The sequence below is a fragment of the Plecotus auritus genome (assembly GCF_963455305.1).
Source record: "Plecotus auritus genome assembly, chromosome: 13".
Taxonomy (NCBI): domain Eukaryota; kingdom Metazoa; phylum Chordata; class Mammalia; order Chiroptera; family Vespertilionidae; genus Plecotus; species Plecotus auritus.
Window position 1 is genome coordinate 15,666,778 of NC_137779.1, and position 21,333 is coordinate 15,688,110.

Genomic DNA, 21,333 nt, shown 5'->3' on the forward strand with positions numbered 1-21,333 from the left:
TGCTGACCAGGCACTTGGCAGTGCCCCTGCATGTTGGGCCCCTGCCGGGCTGGCCCTCCCCAAGTGACCTCAGTCTGACCCACTGTAGCTTTGCTAACTAAGCCCCTGGGGTGGGGGGATCACAGGCCCAGGGGGCAGCATGAGGCGGTAATGGCCCCACGACAGATTCTTCCCTTTGTGGGCAGAACCACACAGATAGATCCCAGGGAGGGCGGCCCTGACACATTAGTGCCCCTGCAAGTCAGCAACCATCCCCTGCACCCCGATGTTGGCCCCTGCTCCACCCACCTGGCCAGCTCTCTCAGCATTCCTGCTAGCTGCTGACACTTTCAGGCAGCTGGATGTGCCTGCAGGGACTATCATCAGCAATATACCCAGTCAATCCTCCCATGGCTCTGGGCAGGAGGGAGGTGGGAGGGCACCCCAACATAGCCCAGGGGAGATGGGGCCTGGGCTCAGCTGAATCACCTATAGCCCCCAGAATAAGGTTCTCCGGGAAGAGTGAGATGTGTGGGGAATTGGCCCTCACTCCCTCATCAGGAAACAGCACTGGGGACCCAAGCAGGGAGACTCCACGTGGCTTCACCTGCATGGCACTCACAGCTCAGTGAGAGGGACAGCGCCTACAGCAGCACCGGTGTCAGAGAGACCCTCCAGCTGCTGTGGCAGAGGCAGAGTGGCTGTAGCTGCCTGATTCTGGATGGATCGGAGGTGGGCATGCCTTGGGGAGGGAGGTTCCAGGCACTTCCAGCCTTGCTCCTGGCCTGCTGCATCAGAAGGCCAGGTCCCCTCTGGTCTGCTCTAGCCCACAGTCCCAAGTGGCCTCTGGCCAGCTCTGGCTCCTTGGAGGGACCCCAGGGACAGCCCTTCCCTCCCAGAAACTGAGCTGGATGCCAGCACTGCTGCTCCCAACCACTCTCCTCCTCCTGGGAACCAGCTCTGCTGCTCTGAAGCGCTGAGTGCCCATGGCAACAAGTCCAGACACCACCAACCTCCAGCCAACAGCAGAGTCCTGCTTTTCATATGCAAATAACCCAGTGGGACTGGGCAGGGGGCTCCACCCCACCCCCACCCAGCACAGACTTTAAGCCCTGCAGTGTCCCTGTCTGGCTCCCCCAACCCCCACACATATGTAATATACCACGAGAGCCTGCTGGGAACCAGGCTTGTCTGTGGCTGGCCACAAGGAGGAAGAAACACTGCAGAGGCTTGCTGACTATTCTGGGACTTCCTAAAACTCACCTGCAGCACCTGCGTGCAGCCACCCACACAGTCATGCATACACACTCATGCATACTATCTGCTCTGTGTGGCTGCTAACGAACTTACCATAACTGCCCTATGGAGCTGCTCCTGCCCCACCTGAAAATGGGTGGTAGGTGGCCTGATGGTCCTTGTGAGGAGGGGAAGGTAAAACTATGGCTCCTTAGCCATCGTGGCTCCTGGTGAGGATCAGCGGTCCTGGGCAGACCCTATTACTGTCCTGAACACCAGGCAAGGCTGTCCCCGACCAAGAGGCCAGACCTGTTCCTGACAACACAGTCTGCAAGCAGCCCCAGGCCTCTGGTCCACACTAAGGTCTGTCTGTGACAGATGGGGGTGGCTGGGCCACGGACCCTGGTCAGAAGCACCCAGCATGCACAGACCTCCTGCAGCACCCCACACCCCGGGCAGATCTTAGGAGACCCGAGAGCCTTATGCTGAACCATGTTTAGTGCATTTATTAGCACAGATATTAGGGAAGAGCTGGCATGTGTTCTCAAATGGCGAAAGACAGCGTTGAACGGATGCACTGAGAACAGACCTTAATGAAAAGGAACAATCATAAATGAGGAGGTTCCTGTAGAGATTTACAGGAAAACACGGCAGAGGCAGCAAATAGCAGGCAGGGCCGAGCAGAAAACCAGGTTATGGTGATTTAGCAGAAGGCAAACTCGAGGCAGTCCTTCCAAACCAGTAGAAAATGATTAAAGAGCTGATAAAAGAGGGAAGACAGGCGATGTGGAAAACGAAACCTGGGCCAAGTTTTGACATAACAGGGATTCTCTGAGGCAGAAAAAATAGACATGGGACCCAAAGAAAAGGTCAGAAACCTCCTCAACGGAGGCGGCCTCTCGCGGGCTGTCATTGTCCAGGTCGAAGCTGAGAAAATTGTGGTCATGTCTATTCCCTGGGTTTGACGACTCACTCTCATTAGGTTGATATTTCCTTGGACTTCTTGAACATGTGGTGTCCACTCTGCAGTGTGGGAAGGAGGCCTGCCTAGGCTGGCGCCCCAGGCCACACGGAGGCCGGGGTTCACGTTCTCCACCAGGCTGCCCACAGCCCTAGCCATTGTCCGGATATTCATAGACATCAGCTGCAGCATCCGCTGCCCACTCATCACCTCCCATGTTGCAGACACTCTTTTTGGTAAAAAAAAAAAAAAATAGCTGACAGCCTTATTAAGAACAAACCGGAAACCTCACCTCCTTAACTCAAGATCTGTAAAAGGGTTAACCTTGCCCTAACCGGTTTGGCTCAGTGGATCGAGCATCGGCCTGCGGACTCAAGGGTCCCAGGTTTGATTCCTTTCTAACTCTCTCCCTCTCCCTTCCTCTCTGTAAAAAATCAATAAAATATATTTTTAAAATAATAAAAAAATAAAAGGGTTAACCTAGTTCTGAGATTACCTTAAGCAGACTTCATGGTGAAGTTCCTGGATTTTCAAAGTCACGTTGCCGTTTGCATGGTCAATCTTTCCCGGGAGGCAGCAAACATAGCTCACCAGGACCCTGGACTATGGCTTTAAGAGTCAAAAGAAGGGGCCTGGCTGGGTAGGTAAGTTGGTTAGAGTGTTGTTCCAATACACCAAGGTTGCAAGTGTGATTCCTGGTCAGAGCACATAGAAAAAGCAACCAATAGCCGAAACCGGTTTGGCTCAATGGATAGAGCGTCAGCCTGCGGACTGAAAGGTCCCAGGTTCGATTCTGGTCAAGGGCATGTACCTTGGTTGCGGGCACATCCCCGGTAGGGGGTGTGCAGGAGGCAGCTGATCGATGTTTCTAACTCTCTATCTCTCTCCCTTCCTCTCTGTAAAAAATCAATAAAATATATATATATTAAAAAAGCAACCAATAAATGCATAAGTAAGTGGAACAACAAATCAATGTTTCTCTCTCTTCCCTCCCCCCCTTAAAAAATCAATAAATAAAAATTTGTTTAAAAGATAAAAATTTAAGCATATAGAGCTGACCATTTAGAAACAGTGAAAAAATATACTCACATATCATACATAAACATGTATGAATCATAGAATGGTGGCTGCCAGAGGCTGAAAGGGAAGGGGAAATGGGAAGATGCTGGTCAAAGTATACAAACTGTCAGTTATAAGATGACTAAATTCTGAGGATCTAATATACAGCATGATGACTATAGTTAATAACATTGTATTATGTACAGCAGGTCTTTAATAACATCATTTTGTTCAACATCATTTCGTTATAACATTGATGAGATGCCATAGGAACTTAACTTGTTTATATAAATTAACCTGTGGTAAAATTGGTTTCATTATACGCCATTTTGCCACAGTTCCAAGAACTTACTAATAATTTTGTGAGGACTTACTGTACTTAAAAGTTGCTATGAGAGCCCTAACCAGTTTGGCTCAGTGGATAGAGTGTCGGCCTGCAGACTCAAGGGTCCCAGGTTCAATTCAGGTCAAGGGCATGTACCTTGGTTGCGGGCACATCCCCAGTAGGGGGTGTGCAGGAGGCAGCTGATTGATGTTTCTAACTCTCCCTCTCCCTTCCTCTCTGTAAAAAATCAATAAAATATATATTTTTTAAAAAGTTGCTATGAGAGAACTTTAATGTTCTCACCGTAACAACAACAGAACAATAATAATAATGTGAGGTGAAGGAATGGGTTAACGAATCTTATTGTTGTAAACATTTCACAATATATATATGTATCAAATTGTCACATAATATACCATAAACTTACACAGTAGTATATGTTAATTACATCTCAGTAAAGCTGGAAATAAAAATATGGGTTATAGCTAAAGCTGTTCTCAGAGGTAAATTCATAGCCTTAATTACTTTCATAAGTAAAAAATAAAAAATTAATATGGATAAATCTAAAATAAATGAGCACACAGGCATCTAAGTCCCCAAACCAAGATTCTCATTGAAATAACCAATGCATCTCTCACTGACTACCTTTCACATGCCAGAAATGGAAAAAATTCCAATAGAGAAAATTAACCTATGAACCTAGCAGGACTGAAGGAAGACAGAGAAAGTTAATCTCTGAACCTAGCTAGGATCACAATGTGAAGTTACTGTTATGCCTCCCTCAGCTCTTAAGCCTCTGTATGAACAAGGCAGACACAACAACAAATCTAACGTTTCACCTGCTGCCTCAAATGGAACTGAAGGTTCAGGTGGGCAGGGACAGCCATCACCTCATCTTCTACTGAATTACAGGCCAGAGCTGAGTGGCAACCAGCACAGCACCTGGCATGCAGCAGTGCTCAATTTCTGCTGCATGAAGGAAGAAAGGAGGAGCAGCTGGAGCACAGTGCCCAGGTGAACAGAGCCCTGTGACTCCCATGCCTGGGCTTCCCTGAAGAGTCAGAGCATGTGCTGTATACAGAGGCCAATTTTTGCAAGAAACTGGAGAAATGTCAGGAGATGGACTGCCTTGGGGCTCCTGAGGGCTCAGAAGGACACTCACTTGAAGAGAGTGCCTCTGTGTCTAGAATGGCACAAGGGGGGAGTGGGCACGTAGACCTCACCAGGCAGAGCCTGCTGATGCTAAAGGTGGATGTGGCAAGGAGTGAGGCTGGTGGTATCACAGGGACCAGGTATGGCTTTTATCCTGAAAGTGATGGGGAAGCATCTCATGGTGGGTGTTGGGGCAAGAGAACCAGACCCAGCTCAGGAGCTTCCCCTGCCCTGGCCAAAGCAGCCCCACCACCAGCTTCAGGGGAGGGGATGGCAGACAGTCTTCCACTCCCACCCAGCTCCCTTCCCCTGCCCAAGGCTGCTGTCTTCAGACTCCATGTATCCGGTCTGAGGTTCACTCCTCTTGCCCATCAGTTGGTGGCGAGAGAGGGAGGAGTCTGAACTAACAGAGCCGAACAGGTTGGGTCAGGGTAGGGGAGGATAACCAGGAGCAAGAGGACATATCAGCCTGCATGCTGGGCCCAGGGTTCCTCCAGGGTACGCAGCTACTGCCTTTGTCACAGGTCACAGATGGCCTCCTTCCCCGCACTGCACCCTGGGGCATCGTACACCTCCACCGCTAGCAACACTAAACCTCTGGAAGTCCTGGTTCTGCAAAGACAAAGTCTGCAAGCATGAAGGCTTGATTAAAAATTAACGAATGCCCCTGTTAAAAAGATTTGGCAAATAAACGTCTGGAATTATTTCTTCAAATATTCTGAATTAGCCTCATCACAAACAATAGGTTTCTGCAGACAACAAAGGCCAGAGAACTGTTACCAGGAAGATGAAAATGGAAGATGTACTTGTCTGGGGCAGGCCTGGGAACAACCCCCGTCCCCCACCACCACTCTGCTTGTTGAGCCTCAGTTCCCCCATCATAATCTCTCACACCCATGCTGGGAGGCCCAAGAGGCAAGGTGGTCTTGGTCTCACCCAAGTGCCTGGCCCCAGCTGAGTCTGAGGCTGTGGTGGGGAGGGGGCGGGGAATAGCCAGGTGGTCAGAGGAACGGCGTGGTAGGGCCAGCAGAGTGAAGGGCACCCACTCTCTTGTGTTGGCAAAGCATCAACACAGAAGATGCTGGTGAGGGAAGCGAAGTCCCAACCCCAGCAGCTTAAACTTGCACATGCAGAAACCGCCTCCCCAGGGGCCTAGGAAGGACTGCCAGTGCCAGGATGCAGGGGTGTGACAGCCATTCTTTTTTTTCCCTTTTCTGGTTTATTTTCTATAGAAAAGCACATATTGGTTTATAATTTATTAAAAAGGCTCTGGTGCCACTGTCGTTGAGCATCTGTGGGGTGGTCCTGTGGCCTCTCCCTGGCTCTCAGCCCCTCAGGGGAGCCTGGCCCAGGGGATTTAGGAGGCACTGCCGTGGCATCACTGAGGTGCCTTGACCCAGGGCCTAGGGTGAGAGGAGGTGATGGGGGGGGGGAGGGGTGTGTGACAAGAGGTGACAGGAGATGATTTGTGAAGGGTGGGCCTTGCCGGGGCTGAGACCCCTCCACCTATGCCATCCCAGACTCTTCAGTGACAGAGGCCTGTTTCCCCATCTATAAACTTGGCACCCCCCCTTCCCCACCCCCCCCCCCATCTGGGGCTTAGATCCCACAGGCCAGGAAAGGCCTCAGGGGCACCTTTCCCTCCAGGGTACAGAGCAAAAGCCTCCCCCTACCCCCAGGATAGGTTTGGCAGCATCTCCACAGCCTCATTATCTCACAAAATGCAGAGAGCAGCAAGTACATTCAGACGAATGAATGGCCTAATTAGGTTTTCAGGAGAGTGAAATATTTTGAAAAGAAAAAGTTTAACTAAAGGCATATTCGAAATACCAAACTCATCAACTGCAAACATCAACCTGGCAAGATGCGCCATGGGGGTGGGGTGCCTCTGGCTTCCCCCACCAGGATGCCTTCCCTGTGGGCGAGAGAAACAGAGCTGATGACTCCCGGGGCTCCAGCTGAGAGTCATGCTGGGCAGGGCACCCAGGGCCTGAGGGAACGGAGGCCCCTCAGCAGCCTGATGGTCCAGGGGCTTCTCGGGCAGCTCCCCCAAGGACAGTACAAGAAGGGGACAAAGCAGAACAAGTCCAGGGAAGAGCCCAAAGCTGACTCTGGCCAGAATGACAGCGAGAGGTCCCAGGGGAGGCCATAAGAGAAGAGCAGAGGGGCAGGGGGTGCTCTGGGAGGAGAGTGATGGGGCTGGGGGGTGAGAGTAAATACACAACAGCCACTGTGGGCTTGCAGGGACTGCCCGGCCTCACTAAGCTGGCCCCACTGCACCCCCCACGCCACAGGCTGTGAATCACCCTGAGTGAGGGATGGTGCAGCCAGAAGCTGGCATGGCACTCACATCACAACCGCAGTGGCCGGCACGGAGCCCTTCATGCGGCCTGTGGGACAAACAGAGCCAGGGTCTGAACCCAAGTCCTGCCGCATAAGTGTCCTTCCTTCTGCCTCACCTGAGATGCATGGGTTCTGGGGGTGGAAAGGGACCTGGGGCTGTGGTGTTGGCTCCTGTTTCTCACATGGAGCCTGTTAGGTCTGATCAAATAATTGAATCAATACCCCCTCCCCTGGGAAATGGACCTTTAAATAATTTTAGGTCTGACATTCCCTTTCGCTTAGACCACATTCCATTTGCTAAGACCAGTAACTTTCCCCTCCAGACTTGCCCAGGATCTGGACCCACCCAGAGAATTCCCCACTGAAAAAGCCCACCTAGAGTCCTTTAAAATATCTGACTCCCCTTCCCCTGGGTGCAAGCACCATTTGGGGGCTCAGCCTATCTGGTCTCGCCAGATGACCTAATAAATTTATAATTCTTTACCACTTTCAGCCTCATGCGTTTCTCCTTCGGCGACTCTAACAGAGCCCACCTGGGGAATGACCCACAAGTCCAATCACAGAGGCACCTGGATGCCTGGCTTAGGATAGCCCACAGGTGAGAGGGCAGCCGGCCGGATGAACCAGGCTTTCCAGCCATGTAGGCAAGATCCTTGCGTGGCAGGCAGATTGGCTGATCACCACAAGCCTACCAGCCCCTGAGGCTGAGACACAAACAGGATACGTGAGCCCCTGGCCAGGTGGTGCCACCCACTGCGGGCATGCGGATGCCAGGCTCATGACCCTTGAGAAAGAGGCCAGTTCACTCCTCTAGCACAGTGGTCGGCAAACTCATTAGTCAACAGAGCCAAATATCAACAGTACAACGATCGAAATTTCTTTTGAGAGCCAAATTTTTTAAACTTAAACTTCTTCTAACGCCACTTCTTCAAAATAGACTCGCCCAGGCCGTGGTATTTTGTGGAAGAGCTACACTCAAGGGGCCAAAGAGCCGCATGTGGCTCGCGAGCCGCAGTTTGCTGACCACTGCTCTAGCATGACAAAGCCGCCTTGGTAAGGGACATCACATGTGAAAGCCCACAAACTGTCCTCAGGAGACCCATGCCCCCCCTTGCAGGTGGTTCTGGGGCTGTCCCTGGCCATAGGTAGCACATAGCATTCAAAGCCTGGATGTCCACAAAGGGACCCGGTCACCTTTGGGATTTCTGAGGGGGCCCCACCATGGCAGGGACCTGTTCTCAGTAATGAAGGGTGCTCAGAGGGGCTTCGAGCCCAAGACACAGGGAAAACAGAGCATGCACGATGTGTATGGGACAGCACGTGACACAAACCTACAGAGGGAGGGCCAGTGGGCTCCAGCAGTGCGAGCCTATGATTCCAACGAGGGGGGAGGTCCCAGCAGAGTGGACCCAACATGTCCCTATAGGTAAACATACAGAGGGATGGGCTTCTGAGAACAAGGGTTGATCACGGGAGGCCCTGACCGGATCTTAATGATCCACTGGGCTCTGGCCAAGGGCACCACAAACCCAAGGACACATGATGTGACATTTCCAATTTCTGGTGACAGAAAATATTAGTCAAGACACAGTTCAGAAGCCCGAGCCGGTTTGGCTCAGTGGATAGAGTGTTGGCCTGAGGACCAAAGGGTCCCGGGTTTGATTCCAGTCCAGGGCATGTACCTTGGTTGCAGGCTCCTCTCCGGCCCAGGCCCTGGTCGGGGCTGTAGGAGGCAACCAGTTGATAATGTTTCTCTCTATCTTTCTCTCTTCGACTCTCCCTAAAAATCAATGGAAAAATATCCTCGGGTGAGGATTAACAACAACAAAAAGGCACGTTCAGCACACTCCCCCTCCCCAGAGCACGCCTGCGCCTTCCCCTTCTCCTTCTTCTTCCCCCAAATTCGTGCATCTCCTAAACTCTAAGGGATCCCACAAGACTTGCAACCAGGGGAGCAATGGGCAGCAGCAGCTCATCCCAGACTAGCCCCTGAACCTGTCCCCAAGACCCCTTTTTCTCTGACTCTCCAGCAAGCAGACAGCAGCCCCACCTTGGCTCACTTCTTCCCCATGTTTCTAGAGAGCTACAGCAGCCCTTCTGCTCTTTCTTGTTGCTTCTTCTACCCTCAGCCCTTCCTTGTTCTGCTGTCCCCAGCTTTAATCAACATACTCTCAAAATAAATAAAAAAGAAACAGTTCAGATACAACCATATAAAAAAAAGTTAAATCCGCCCTGGCTGGTTTGGCTTAACGGAGAGAGCGTTGGCCTGCGGACTGAAGGGTCCTGGGTTCAATTCCGGCCAAGGGCACATGCCTGGGTTGGGCTTGATCCCCAGGAGGGGGCATGCAAGAGGCAGCCAATCAATGATTCTCATCATTGGTGTTTCTAATCTCTCTCTCCCTCTCCCTTCCTCTCTAAAACCAATAAAAACAAATATTAAAAAAAAAAGTTAAATCCTCACCTCACATTTATGACAAAGTAAATTCTAGATGAACGAAATCTTGAGTGTAAACACTAAACTAGAAATACCCACAGGAAAAGATCCATGTGAATTTATCTGGCTACATGCTAGGGAGGACAATGCATAGAACAATAGAATAAGTAAAAAGGAAAAAAACTTGGCAGGTTTCACCACAAAATATGAAAAATTTCTGAATATGTAAACCATCGCAAACAAAAATTAAAAGGCTGAAAAAAACTTGCAGCAGGCAGGCAGACAAGGGAAGAATTCATTCTGTAATGCGTCAAGACTCATACCAATGGCTAAGAAACACATCAAAACCTCAAGAAACCCTGGCTAGGGGCCCGTGGTCACAGAAGTGCAGCCTCGCTCAACCACAAAAGCCGAGCTGAGCCCTAGCCAGTTTGGTTCAGTGGTTAGAGCATCAGCCTGATCACTGAAGGGTCTCAGGTTTGATTCCGGTCAAGGGCACATACTTCGGTTGCAGGTTTGATTCCCTGGCCCCAGTTGGGGCACGTGCAGGAAACAATCAATCGATGTGTTTCTCTCACATTAATGTTTCTCTCTGTCTTGTCCCCTCACGTCCACTCTCTAAAAATCAATGAGGGTGGGGGGAGGGGAAATAAAAGGCCGATCTGAGGGTGGTCTCTGAGAGGAGGTACCAGTGCTGACATGACTGCAGTGAAGAGCACACATGTCCCTCAGGACACATCTTGCCTAGGCCTGGCATCACCATCACCCTCTATACCACCTTCCAGCTCCTTTAAAAAAAAAAAAGCAAGCTCTAGCTGGCTTGGCACAGTGGATAGAGCATCAGTCTGGGGACTGAAGGGTCCCAGGTTTGATTCCAGCCAAGGGCACATGCCTGGGTTGTGGGCTTGATCCCCAGTAGGGGGCATACAGGAGGCAGCCAATCAATGATTCTCTCTCACCATTGATGTTTCTATCTCTCTCTCCTTCTCCCTTCCTCTCTGAAATAAATAAATATATTTTTTTAAAAATTAAAAAAAGAGACCCACTTCAGAACAAGGGGCTCACACAGACTGAAAGTGAAAGGATGGAAAATTATCTTCTAGGCAAATGGAAGTGAAAAAAATAATAATAACAAATAAATTATATATATATAATTTATTTGTTATTATTTTTATATATAGATATAGATATAGATATAGATATATACTAGAGGCCTGGTGCATGAAATTCATGCATGGGGGGGGTGTCCCTCAGCTCAGCCTGCACCCTCTCTAATCTGGGACCCCTCGGGGGATGTCCGACTGCTGGTTTAGACCCGATCAGGCCTAAACCAGCAGTCAGACATCCCCCTCACAATCCTGGACTGCTGGTTCCTAACCACTTGCCTGCCTGCCTGCCTGATTGCCCCTAACCACTCTGCCTGCCAGCCTGATAGCTCCCTAACTGCTCCCTTGCTGGCCTGATGGATGCCTAACTGCTCCCCTGCAGAGCTGAAGGGACTGAGGCTGGATGAGGCAGGGCTGAGGGGACTGGGCGCCACCATCTTGTGGCTGTGGGTGCTGCCATATTGTGAGGGCGTGGCAGCAATTAGCATATTCCCTCTTTATTGGCTATGGGCTCCACCATCTTCTGAGGGTGTGATGGTCAATTAGCATATTCCCTCTTTATTAGGTAGGAGATATATATAAAATTGATTTCAGAGAGGAAGGGAGAGAGATAGAAACATCAATGGTGAGAATCATTGATTGGCTGCCTCTTATATGCCCCCTACTGGGGATCAAGCCTGCAACCCGGGCATGTGCCCTGAATGGGAATTGAACCATGACCTCCTGGTTCATAGGTCAATGCTCAACTACTGAGCCACACCAGCTCGGCAGCCTGAGCTTCTTTAACCCAATTCAGAGCCCCTGCAAGGCCTCCCAGTCCGGCCACTGAGATGTTTGGCTGGACCTTAGTCCTCCCACTCAGCCAGTTAGCTGTGGATCCCTGGCTCCCACCAGCCCAGCTGTGAGCCTCCAACAACTGAGGTCCTGGGGAAGAGACAAGAAAAGAGGGGGGTTCCTCATACCTCTCCTCTGTCACACAGCCCTTAGCACAGGACACTCAGGCAACTGGAGATCCAAGGGCTCTCAGCCCACCCTGAGCACTGACTGGGCCAGGCCCTCCACACTGGGCACTCAGTGACACTGAGGATCCACAGAGCTGGTCGGCTGAGCCTTCTACAGAGACGGCACCCAGTGGGTCGGGGACAGATCACTGGGCTGGGGACTGGGAGCCTGTATTGGACGGAGAAGAGTGACTGGGCGCATTCTTACAATCCACCACCACTCTATGAAAGCCACCACCACAGTAAACTCTGGCAGACTGGGGTGTCAGCAGGGCACACCTTGTACCATTCAGAGGGTCCTTGAGGAGACAGGGACCACTCAGCCTCCTGCTACACTTACTGGCATCATGCCCATCCCACTGGAGCTGTGATTTACAGAGAAACCCACAAAACAGATACCACCCGAGGCCTTGGGCCAGCACATGTCATCAGACTATTCAGGGCACTGTCGTCCGTGGCAGCTTTCGCTCTCCAACGCAGACCAGTGTGGCTGTGAGTGGCAGACCTACGGCTGGCAGAATTGAAACATTTCCTCTCTGGGCCTGGCAAAGCCTGCTGCTTGGCCTTGGTGCCCTCCTCCTGGCACTCTGGCATGTGGGCCCACTGTCTGTCTGTAACGGGTGGCTTTAGTCTCCCCTGGCACCAGGGACCACCCTGAGCTAAGAGCAGAGCTGGGCAGGCTGCGCCAATACCAGACACTGCCGTGGCAGACGTCCATGTGAAGGTGGTGCAGAACAGCCCAGCTAACGTCCTGGTCAGTTGGCCCAAATGCAGGCTCATCCCTTAAGCCAGGTGTCAAATGGTGGCTGCTGTCCACACTCACGCCATCAGTGAATCCAGGCAGGGGTGGCAGGAGGTCCCAGGTCCAGTCCAGGGTGCTATGCCTACCCAGCGAGAAGCTGACTGGAAGCACACACCACTCAGAGCCACAGTCCATCCCTGCTGACCACACTGACCCAGCCCACCAGGACACTCTGCTGTCCTGTGTGAGGAAATGTGCCCGGGCCAAGCCCAGGTCACCTACCTGTCTCAAGGGGAGATCAGCATGTCCCGACACCCATCCTGCTGACTCCAGCTCCTGCAGGGAAACCAGAGGGCACCTCGTGAGGCCCACCTACCTGGCTAAGTCTCTTCTGGATGTGGCCAGTCTCCTGGCTGGGCACTGTCATCCCTGATCCCGAGGTCATCTATGGAGCTTCTGGCATGCACAGTTGTGAACACTCTTGTCCCCACTCGACTGGGGCCATCACATCTGCAGTGTGCATTGGAATACCATGGTCCCTGTGTTTCTAACGCTGTGACGATTCTTCAAAAGTGTGACTGTTGAGTTGTGAATTGATGATAACATCTGTCCCCCTTCCAGAAGGCGGGGTGTGCTTGGTTGTGTTAAAGGCCCAGAAAGGAGAACTCCCACACCAGTGTCCAGCCCGTGCAGGGTGTCACGACCCACCGCCCAGAGCTCTGTCCCCACCCCCTGCTGGGCCCTACTCCCCCTACCTGTCCTGCAGGACAGGCCACCTGCCTTTCCTGAGGCTCCCTCAGGCCAACCCACCTCCCTGGTCTCTGGGCCCCAGGGACTGGAGCTATGGCCAAGTGCCCTTCACATGCCTGCAGAAGTGGGGACGGAGGACCCACGTGGCCTTCTGTCTTGACCAACAACCTGGGAATACATTCCCCCTTGTATCAAGCCTGGAGATGTTGCCAGAGAAGGTCTGTGTCATGAAAAAAGAGAGCCAGGGTGGCAGAGACAGGCAGGGAGGGTCTGGACCCCAGATGGGAGGCTCTCTCCTGGGAGGTGTGATTGAGATCAGGAGCTCTCTTCCTCAGCTCCACGGTATCTTCCAGATTGTTCCACCTATGTCCAATCTTCCTTTGTGGACGTGGCCCATGTGGGGCCTGGAGGGTGGGCCTCCCTCCTCACTGCAGCCCCTTCATCAAGGGCAGGGGCTTCAAGTCAGGGAGAATCATGGGGTCAGAGGCAGGACACTGGGGCAGGCAGGGAAGCACGGGGACCCAAGCTGGGCATGCACATGCATGTGAAGACACGAGCTCGTGCACCAAGGAAGGGAGGCGTGGTCAGGAGTCCACCTGCCCACTGATGCCTCCTGCTCACAGCCCAGGTGCTGCTGCTCCTGTCACTAGGTCTGAGGCTCAAGGATCAGCTTTTGCTCAGAATGTGACATTTCTGGGACACCTCAGTTTTTGGCTTAAATGTTCATATATAGAGCTTGTCCCAGTGAATTGCATGCCTTTTTTATTTATTTATTCAGGCCTGAAAACCATCAGCCTCACCCTAGCCGGTTTGGCTCAGTGGATAGAGCATCAGCCCTCGGACTGAAGGGTCCTGGGTTCGATTCTGGTCAAGGGCACATACCTCGGTTGCAGCCTCAGTCCCTGGCCCTGGTCCAGGCGTGTGCGGGAGGCAACCAATCGATGTTTCTCTCTCTCTATCCCTCTCACTCTCTCTAAAAATCTTTGGGAAAATATCCTCAGGTGAGGATTAACAAACAAACCACCAGCCTCTCCCCAGCACTGGCCTCATGAGAAGCCTTTTTTTTTAAATGGTGGAGGTTTTATTATTTTATTTTATTTTATTCATATATTTTATTGATTTCAGAGAGGAAGGGAGAGGGAGAGAGAGAGAAACATCAACGATGAGAATCATTGATTGGTTGCCTCTTGCACGCCCCCTTCTGGGGATCGAGGCCACAACCTGGGCATGTGCCCTTGACCAGAATCAAACCCAGGACCCTTCAGTCTGCAGGCCAACGCTCTATTCACTGATGAGAAGTCTCTTTAAGTGCTGGCTGTGCACTATCATCACGTAGACGCTCACTCGACACCTCGGGCCGGCCCAATACCCCATTTTACAGATGGGGAAACTGGATCCAGGCAAGGTAGCACTGGGCCAGCACCTCAGGAGGTTTTCCTGCCCCCAAGGACTCCCACAACTCACCCACTGAGCTGGGAATGTGCGGTCACAAGAAGAATGTGCTCCTTTTCATGGGGCTCCTGCCAGACCAAGAACTCCACAAACACAGAGGAGACCAAGTAGTAAACACTAGTGTGGGGGTGGGAACGTCTGCAGGGCTGTGCGGGGGAGGGACTCCAAGGAAGAGTTTCCCACAGTGGAGGGTGGAAGCAGAGGGAGGGGGAGGGTATGAGGAGGCGTGGGTCTCCACTCCCAGGGCATCCTTGTCACAGCAGTGCTGTATCGGTCGGGGCGGGGCAGAGCCTAACAGGAATCCCAGGGCACTGGACAGATGGACACACAGATGAACTGACTTGAGATATGAAGGTAGAACCAGTGATGGGATTTGTGATGTGAGGGCAGGGGGTACCTGTCATGGGGAGCCCTTCTCATCACTCCCTCAGAACTGGTCTGCTGGTTCTGGGGTCACCTGCCAGGCCAAGGACCCTCTACCAAGAACCTCAAGGTCAAGGGAGTCACCACACCCCTTATCAGACCCACCCCAGCCTTGGAAAGGCCTGCTGAGTCTCCTACTGAGGCAGAAGCCCAGCCCAGCCTTCAAGGGCCAGCCACCAGGCCAGGACAGCAAGCTTATGGACCTGCAGACATCTGACAACGAGACAGTTCCCATGGGCACAAACCAAGTCCAGAGGAGGGCTGGGGCTAGGGTTGGGAGGGCTGGGCAGGTGCCCTGGGGCCACAGTGGGTAGTGAGGAGCTCAGGTGAGGGTCCAGCAGGTCTGTCGGAGAGCCTGCTTTTCACCAGAGCCTCCGGCTGCACCACGGCAAATCCTGATGAGCTCTTCCAAGCCGCTTGTCAATCTGGTAACTCAGTGCATCATGAAAAGGCACCCACTTTGGCTGCACCCTTTCATTTTATAGATGAGGGCACTGAGGCACAGAGGCACAGCCCCGCCCTCAGTGGCTGGTTCGGAGTCCTTGCCTGGAACGCTCGTGATGGCAGGGCCAGCCTATTGAAGCAGGGTGGTGCTTGGGGCATTCAACTGAAGGAGTCCTCACTCTCAGCGCTGTGCAGGTGCAGGGCCCGTCCCTTACTGCCCTTGCCCAAGACGGTGCTCAACCACCCTGCCATCCAGACTTTGGGTGTCCTCTGCCTGCACCAAAGGTGGTGAGGGGCTCTGAGGGGTAGCAAGGGGCTTGTTCCAGGGATCCTTGCTCCTCTCCAGCCACACACTCAGAACAGGCAACCTAGAGAAAGCAGGGCTCTGGTCTCCCTACAGGGTGCCTCGGGAGGGGGCCTGGGTGGAGCCAGTCTTGCCTGGCATGGTGGTCCCTGGTGCCCTCTGGTGGCCGCACTTAGCGTGCTGCTGCTTTGCTCCAGACCAGGAGTGGGGAATGTCCAGCCCTGGGCAGTACAAGGCCTGAGAAATCATTTGGTCTGGCCCTCCCAAGGCATTAGGGGTGAGTTAATTAAATGTCTGACCAAATATAGGAGGCGAATTTTTAAGTTGATAATTTTGTATGGCCCTCGATTGATGTTATAAATATTCAAATGGCCGTTGGCAGAAAAAAAGCTTCCCCACCCCTGCCCTAGAGGCTGCTGGCCCCTCAGGGTCCACTGGGGCAGGGGGTACACCTATGACTGACCCAGGGTGGGGGGAGGGGAAAGGGGAGCCATGTAGGTGAGGTCATTGTCCACCAGCACAGGGCTCATCTTCTGACCTGTGAAGTAGGTCACGATGTGCTGCCCTTCCAATTGGGAAGGCCCATGAAAGGATTCCTGACCCCATGTCCCCCCTCTGGCTACTCTCTAATTCAGGGGCTCCTGCAGAGTGGCCCTAGACCTCATCCTAATCTTGCTGGGAGCTGCAGCAAAAGGACACATGTCTTCCCCCCATTTGAGCCATTACTGGGGAAGTTCCCAGAACCCCCTTGTACCCGCCAACCCTCTTCCCTGTATCCCACAGTGCTTGCCCCAGGACCCTCATTTTCCTTTCCTGGTCCTCCACTCCAGCTCTGCCTCCTCCCTCTCTTTGCCCCTCCCTCTCTTTGCCCCTCCCTCTCTCTCTCGGCCTCTCCCTCTCTCTGCTGAAGCTGGGTCACAGGGCAGATGTTAGGGGCTGGCTGAGGCTCTGCATGCCTGGTGTCCTTGGCATCCCCGCCCCCCAGCTGTGCTTCAGTTTCTGGTTGCTCTTGGAGTCAAAGGATCCCGCTGCTCATGTCCCCCAAGCCTGTCTCTTGGGGTGAAGGGGGCACAGTAAACCGCCCCTCCCCCCGAATCCTTATGCAACACAAATAGGAAAGGAGATGCAAAGGAACCCCTAGATTAGGAAGAGACCTGAGGGGCTACCTCTGGAGGGGGCACTACAGTCCAGATGTGACAGGACAATGGGGGCAGCTCTGACTTAGTAGGACTGCAGGCTGAGGGCTTGAGCCAGTTCATCCAGGAGGGACTTGGTCATCAGATAACGGTGTCTTGCAGAAAAGCGAGTGAGGAAGAGCAGGGTGGGGCTGGCCTGGCTGTACTCACATGACCCTCCTCCCCAGGCCAGATGAGAGTCCCCAGCAAAAAGAATGCTATTTGCCCAGCTCTATGCTAGATGCTGGCAGACCATAGACTTGCAGGGGCAACAGGGGACAGACAGGGTACAGCAGATGGAATAGAGCAAGGCTGGGAGAAAGCATACCTTCTGGATTCATGGCCACACATGCTGTGGCCAAACTCAAGGCGTGAACCACTTGCTTGGGAATTGAATGGCCATGGGCTTTGACTGTCCCCGGTGTCCAGCCCCGTCCCAGAGATCCACTGAGCACAGGTCAGGCAGAATGTGCTCAGGATAGGCAGACCTCTGGTGGCAGCCTGGATCTGGGAGTGGAGGCAGGAAGAGTAGAGGGCTCATAACGTGCCCCTGGTGCTGGCCTTATGGGGCAGGTTCCCCCATAGGCACTAAGCTGCTCATTCCCTGAGCACCTGAATGTGTAAGTCCTGACCTGGTGTGTGCCCTGCACAGTAACATGATAAGGGGAAGGGGCGTGAGCAAGAGGTAACCGCCTGAGGTTACATTAAAAGTCTATCCTAAAAGATCAAACCCCATTGAGCAGGTTCTTCTCTTTCCTTTGTTTCTAAACATGTTTGGATCTGAAGTGCATTGGAACCAGAGCAATACACACGGCATAGGTTAGAAACGGTGACCTGTTGTAAGTCCCCAATATTTAATTATTTAAAGATTAAAATGGAAGGCTGGGAATGCCAGGTTGCTCGCCCAAGGCGACACCTCAGCGAACCAGGGCTGGGTAGCATTCTGAGTGGATAGGACGCGGTTCTGCTAGGGCCCCGGTGTCCCACCGAGGTGGCGCCGGGGGGGATGAAGGTGGGACGTAGGGGGCGGGCCCAGGTCGGGGCACCGCTCCTGAACCCAGGACAGCGTCCCCCCGCCCTCTTGTCCTCTAGGCGGCGGAAGCAACGGGATGCGGAGACATCCCCCTGGCCCCCTAAGAGCCCCAGCGCTTCCCAGCGCCGCACCGCCCCCAGGAAACTTCCCTGTCCCCGAAGCCCCTCCGGCGGTTGTAAAGTTTCCGTGGATGCACAGCCCTGGCTACAGGGCGCCCGGCTTCGTGCAGTACAGGGGCCCAGGCCAGTCGGGCAGGGCCCGGAGGCCAAGCACAAAGGGACCTGTCCCCGCCAGTCGAGGGTCTCGCGCACCGTGGCGCAGAGGATGTGCGGGTGGGGTGGAGCTGGATTCCGATCTCCAGCCCCGACCCGGTCCAGACTTGGACTCCCAGCCAAAGACCCCGCCCCGACCCAGCCCCTGCCCGGCCCTCACCTACAGCTCCAACCTCTGGCTCCCTGCGGACCCCGCCCTCCGGCCCAGCCTACCTGGAGCTCGGCGTGGGCGGCTCCGCAGCACGGCCCCCGCCCCCAGACGGGTGTCCCCAGGTCCCTGGGAGTGCGGGACGCGGCGTCCGCTGTGCGTACTGCAAGGGGCCGTTCGCAGGGCCTAGAGTTGGATCCGTGGGGGCTGACCCTCCTGGCCCAGCGATCAGCCCCCGGGACAGCCCGCGCGCCCCTCGTGTGGCCCGTGCGCAAAGCGGCCCTAGCCAGCTACTCGGCTCTCCACCCCGCCCCATCCGCCCTCAAATTTTCCCATTGGTCAGGAGGCCCGGCGCGGCCCAGCAACCGGCGTCGATTGGCCAGGCTCGGGAAGACGCCAGCTTGCCATTGGGCCATCTTAATGTCCGTCCTGACCGGTACCGGTCCCCTTGTAGAGCGGCGAAGGCCCGGCACCTGCCGGGACCGCTGCTGCGGTGGCGGTCGGGGCCGCGAGGCTGTTCCCTCCCTCCCTCCTTCGAGGACGTCCCCGGACCGTCTGGCCCCGAGCAGGAGCTGGAAGGACTAACGCCCCCTCCCCGGATTCCGGCCGCGTTGTCCCCATCACCACCCCCCACTTCGTAGGTATTCTTCACTAGCACCTGCTGTTTACCAAGCGCTTCTCCTATCCACATCGAATTGTGTTCCTCACACAACCTGCGGGGAGAGTTCTGCTGCCATCCCCGTTTGCAGGTTGGGAAACAGACTCAGAAAAGTTCTCACTTGCTATAGGCCACCGGGGCTCAAACTCAGCCCGTCTGATACCTGGGCCCTGGGGCTCCCCCGCCTTCATCTCCCCAGGGTTCCCACAGCAAAGGCAGGGAGCAGGCTTAGAGAGGCTGTCCTGGGTGATGTCCTGCAGGGTTTCCAGGGCAGGAAGGGACCCCCTCGCTGAGCAAGGGGTTTTCTTCTACTATCAGGCCTGAATCTTCAGACACATTGGGCTCAGCCCACCTTATGGCGCTCCTCAGGACTACCCTTCGTCACATCCCTCATCCCACTGCCACAGAGGAATTTGTGCCTTTATTACTCCCCTTTCCTGGTGTCCCACTTCCTCCACCCTTCCCTGGGTTCACAGAGGAACACTATGGGGTTCTGCCACCTGGATTGAGTTTAGCAAAGGTTGTATTTCCCTGCCAGGTGGAGAGTAGCCACCTGGTCCCTGCAGTGACACAGGGCACACATGTGACCATGAATGGGACTATAACCCTAGGCCAACTCCAATTAACTTTGTGGTGTAGGAGGCACCAGTGGGGATGCTGCCCATTGGGGATTGTTTCAGAAAACTTGTTCTTGGTTCTAAGCCTTTTCTGTCCTGGTTGCACCTGGAGATGATGACCAGATAGATCCTCAGCTCACCATATTCCCCATGGCCACCCAGGGAGCTACACTGCCTGCAACACTGCTAATGGAGGGACCAGACATTCGTGTCTTATCCACCCATGTCAGAGGCCAGAGTGTTCACCAAATAGTTTCTTAGAACAAAGACAGGGGAATGACTTGAGGTTAGAACTCACCACTGGTACCACCATTGGGTCCCTAAGTACCTTGGCATATAAGGCAAATTGATCCCAGCAGCCTTTCAGAGCCAGGCAGCCACCACCAATCAACAGGAGTTGGCACTTAAGGGTGAAATGTGGGGTTCAGGGTGCAGATTCCTCTCCCGTGGGTCCTTGCCCCACGAAGTTTGAAGAATAAAACTGCAGACAAAAAGGCTTCTTTAATAAAAACATAGAAGTTTATTGGAAGCATATACAAATTGCATCTGGGCAGGAGTGTCCCCAAAGGGGTCCCCCTGGGTGGGGCCCCTAAATGGGAAAAGGCTGCTCTCTCTCTCTCTCTCTAATGGGAAAAATATAAATCCAAAAATCTGAAATCTGTATCTACTGAGTCTCTTTGTCTCCAGGTTTATAAAGGCTGTAGTTGTCCGAACCTGACCCTTTCTAATTGGACCTTTCCTTAATTTAGGGCCCCCTTACTTTCCTCATTGGTCATTCTGTTATATAGTATTAGTTTCAAAGCTCAAAGCCCACGTGGTGCCCTTCACATATTCATCTTATCTGTTCAGGTTGGAGTTGCTTTTGATCTCCCTTATGGCTGTTTTAATTGTTCAGGCCAAAAGTGTCTCCACCCTCCCTGGACACCCCCCTTCCTGTCTGCCTAATTAAGCTGGCTAGCTAATCCTTATCAAGGGGACAGCCATTTGGCATCCTGGCATAAGGATGTTGCTCAAAGCTCTGGGCAGGCAGAATGAAGCGTCCCTCTCTGGAACACAAAGGCCTTGTTTAGCAAGATAGCTCTTTTCCCACGGAGCCACATAATCAGTGACATTCTGGCCTAGTTGCCACATAGGTTGGGGCATTTAGAAGTGAATTTAATTAGTCCAACATTCACTACAGATCTCACCCAGGGCCTTGGGCCCTGGTCCTTCTGGATCCTCTCTTCTTACAGTGACCTTGTGGTCCAGCCTCTTCCCTACACACTTGCTCATGGTGGCAAAAGGGGCTGGACAGACTTCTGCTGAGATTATTCACCTAAATCAGCCCAAGCAGTCACCTCTCTCCCCCTTAATTCTTGACAGGGTTGCAAAGACCCATCTGCCCCTGAACTAGATCGCCAGCACACACAGAGGATCAGGGTGGGCAACCACAGTTCCAAGAGGACTTGGCCACTATCCAGTAGTGGGCCCACCAAGACCCAAGCTGCAGGTGGGGGTCAGAAAGTCAGAGAGGAGAGATGGACTCCACCACTTGTTCACTGACACACGGCTGAGTTCACGTGCCACAAGTCTCCTCTCTCCCACTCTCCCTTCTCAGCCACTGGCCAGCTCTGAATGACATCCAGGGGGCACGTGAGGAAAACTACAGGGAGGAAAAGGTTTCAGATAGATGTCAGGAAGAGCTTTCCAGCAGTTGCAGATGTTCAGACACCAAAAGCA

The 21,333-nt window shown here is 53.4% G+C and overlaps 1 protein-coding gene across 4 annotated transcripts in view; it reads right to left on the reverse strand.

Moving 5' to 3' along the window:
- Nucleotides 1-18,600, reverse strand: part of ARVCF (ARVCF delta catenin family member) — a 47,148-nt gene extending 28,548 nt beyond the window's left edge. For 3 of the 4 annotated variants that reach the window (XM_080650159.1, XM_080650157.1, XM_080650158.1), the window contains exons 1-2: nt 18,405-18,531; nt 12,621-12,674 (exon numbers count right to left, since the gene is read on the reverse strand). The gene's annotated coding sequence lies outside the window, so the exon portion shown is untranslated. Of the gene's footprint in view, nt 1-12,620; nt 12,675-18,404 lie in introns of all 4 variants that reach the window. The other variant, XM_080650156.1, reaches the window with a different exon arrangement.
- Between the last annotated feature and the right edge of the window lie 2,733 nt (nt 18,601-21,333).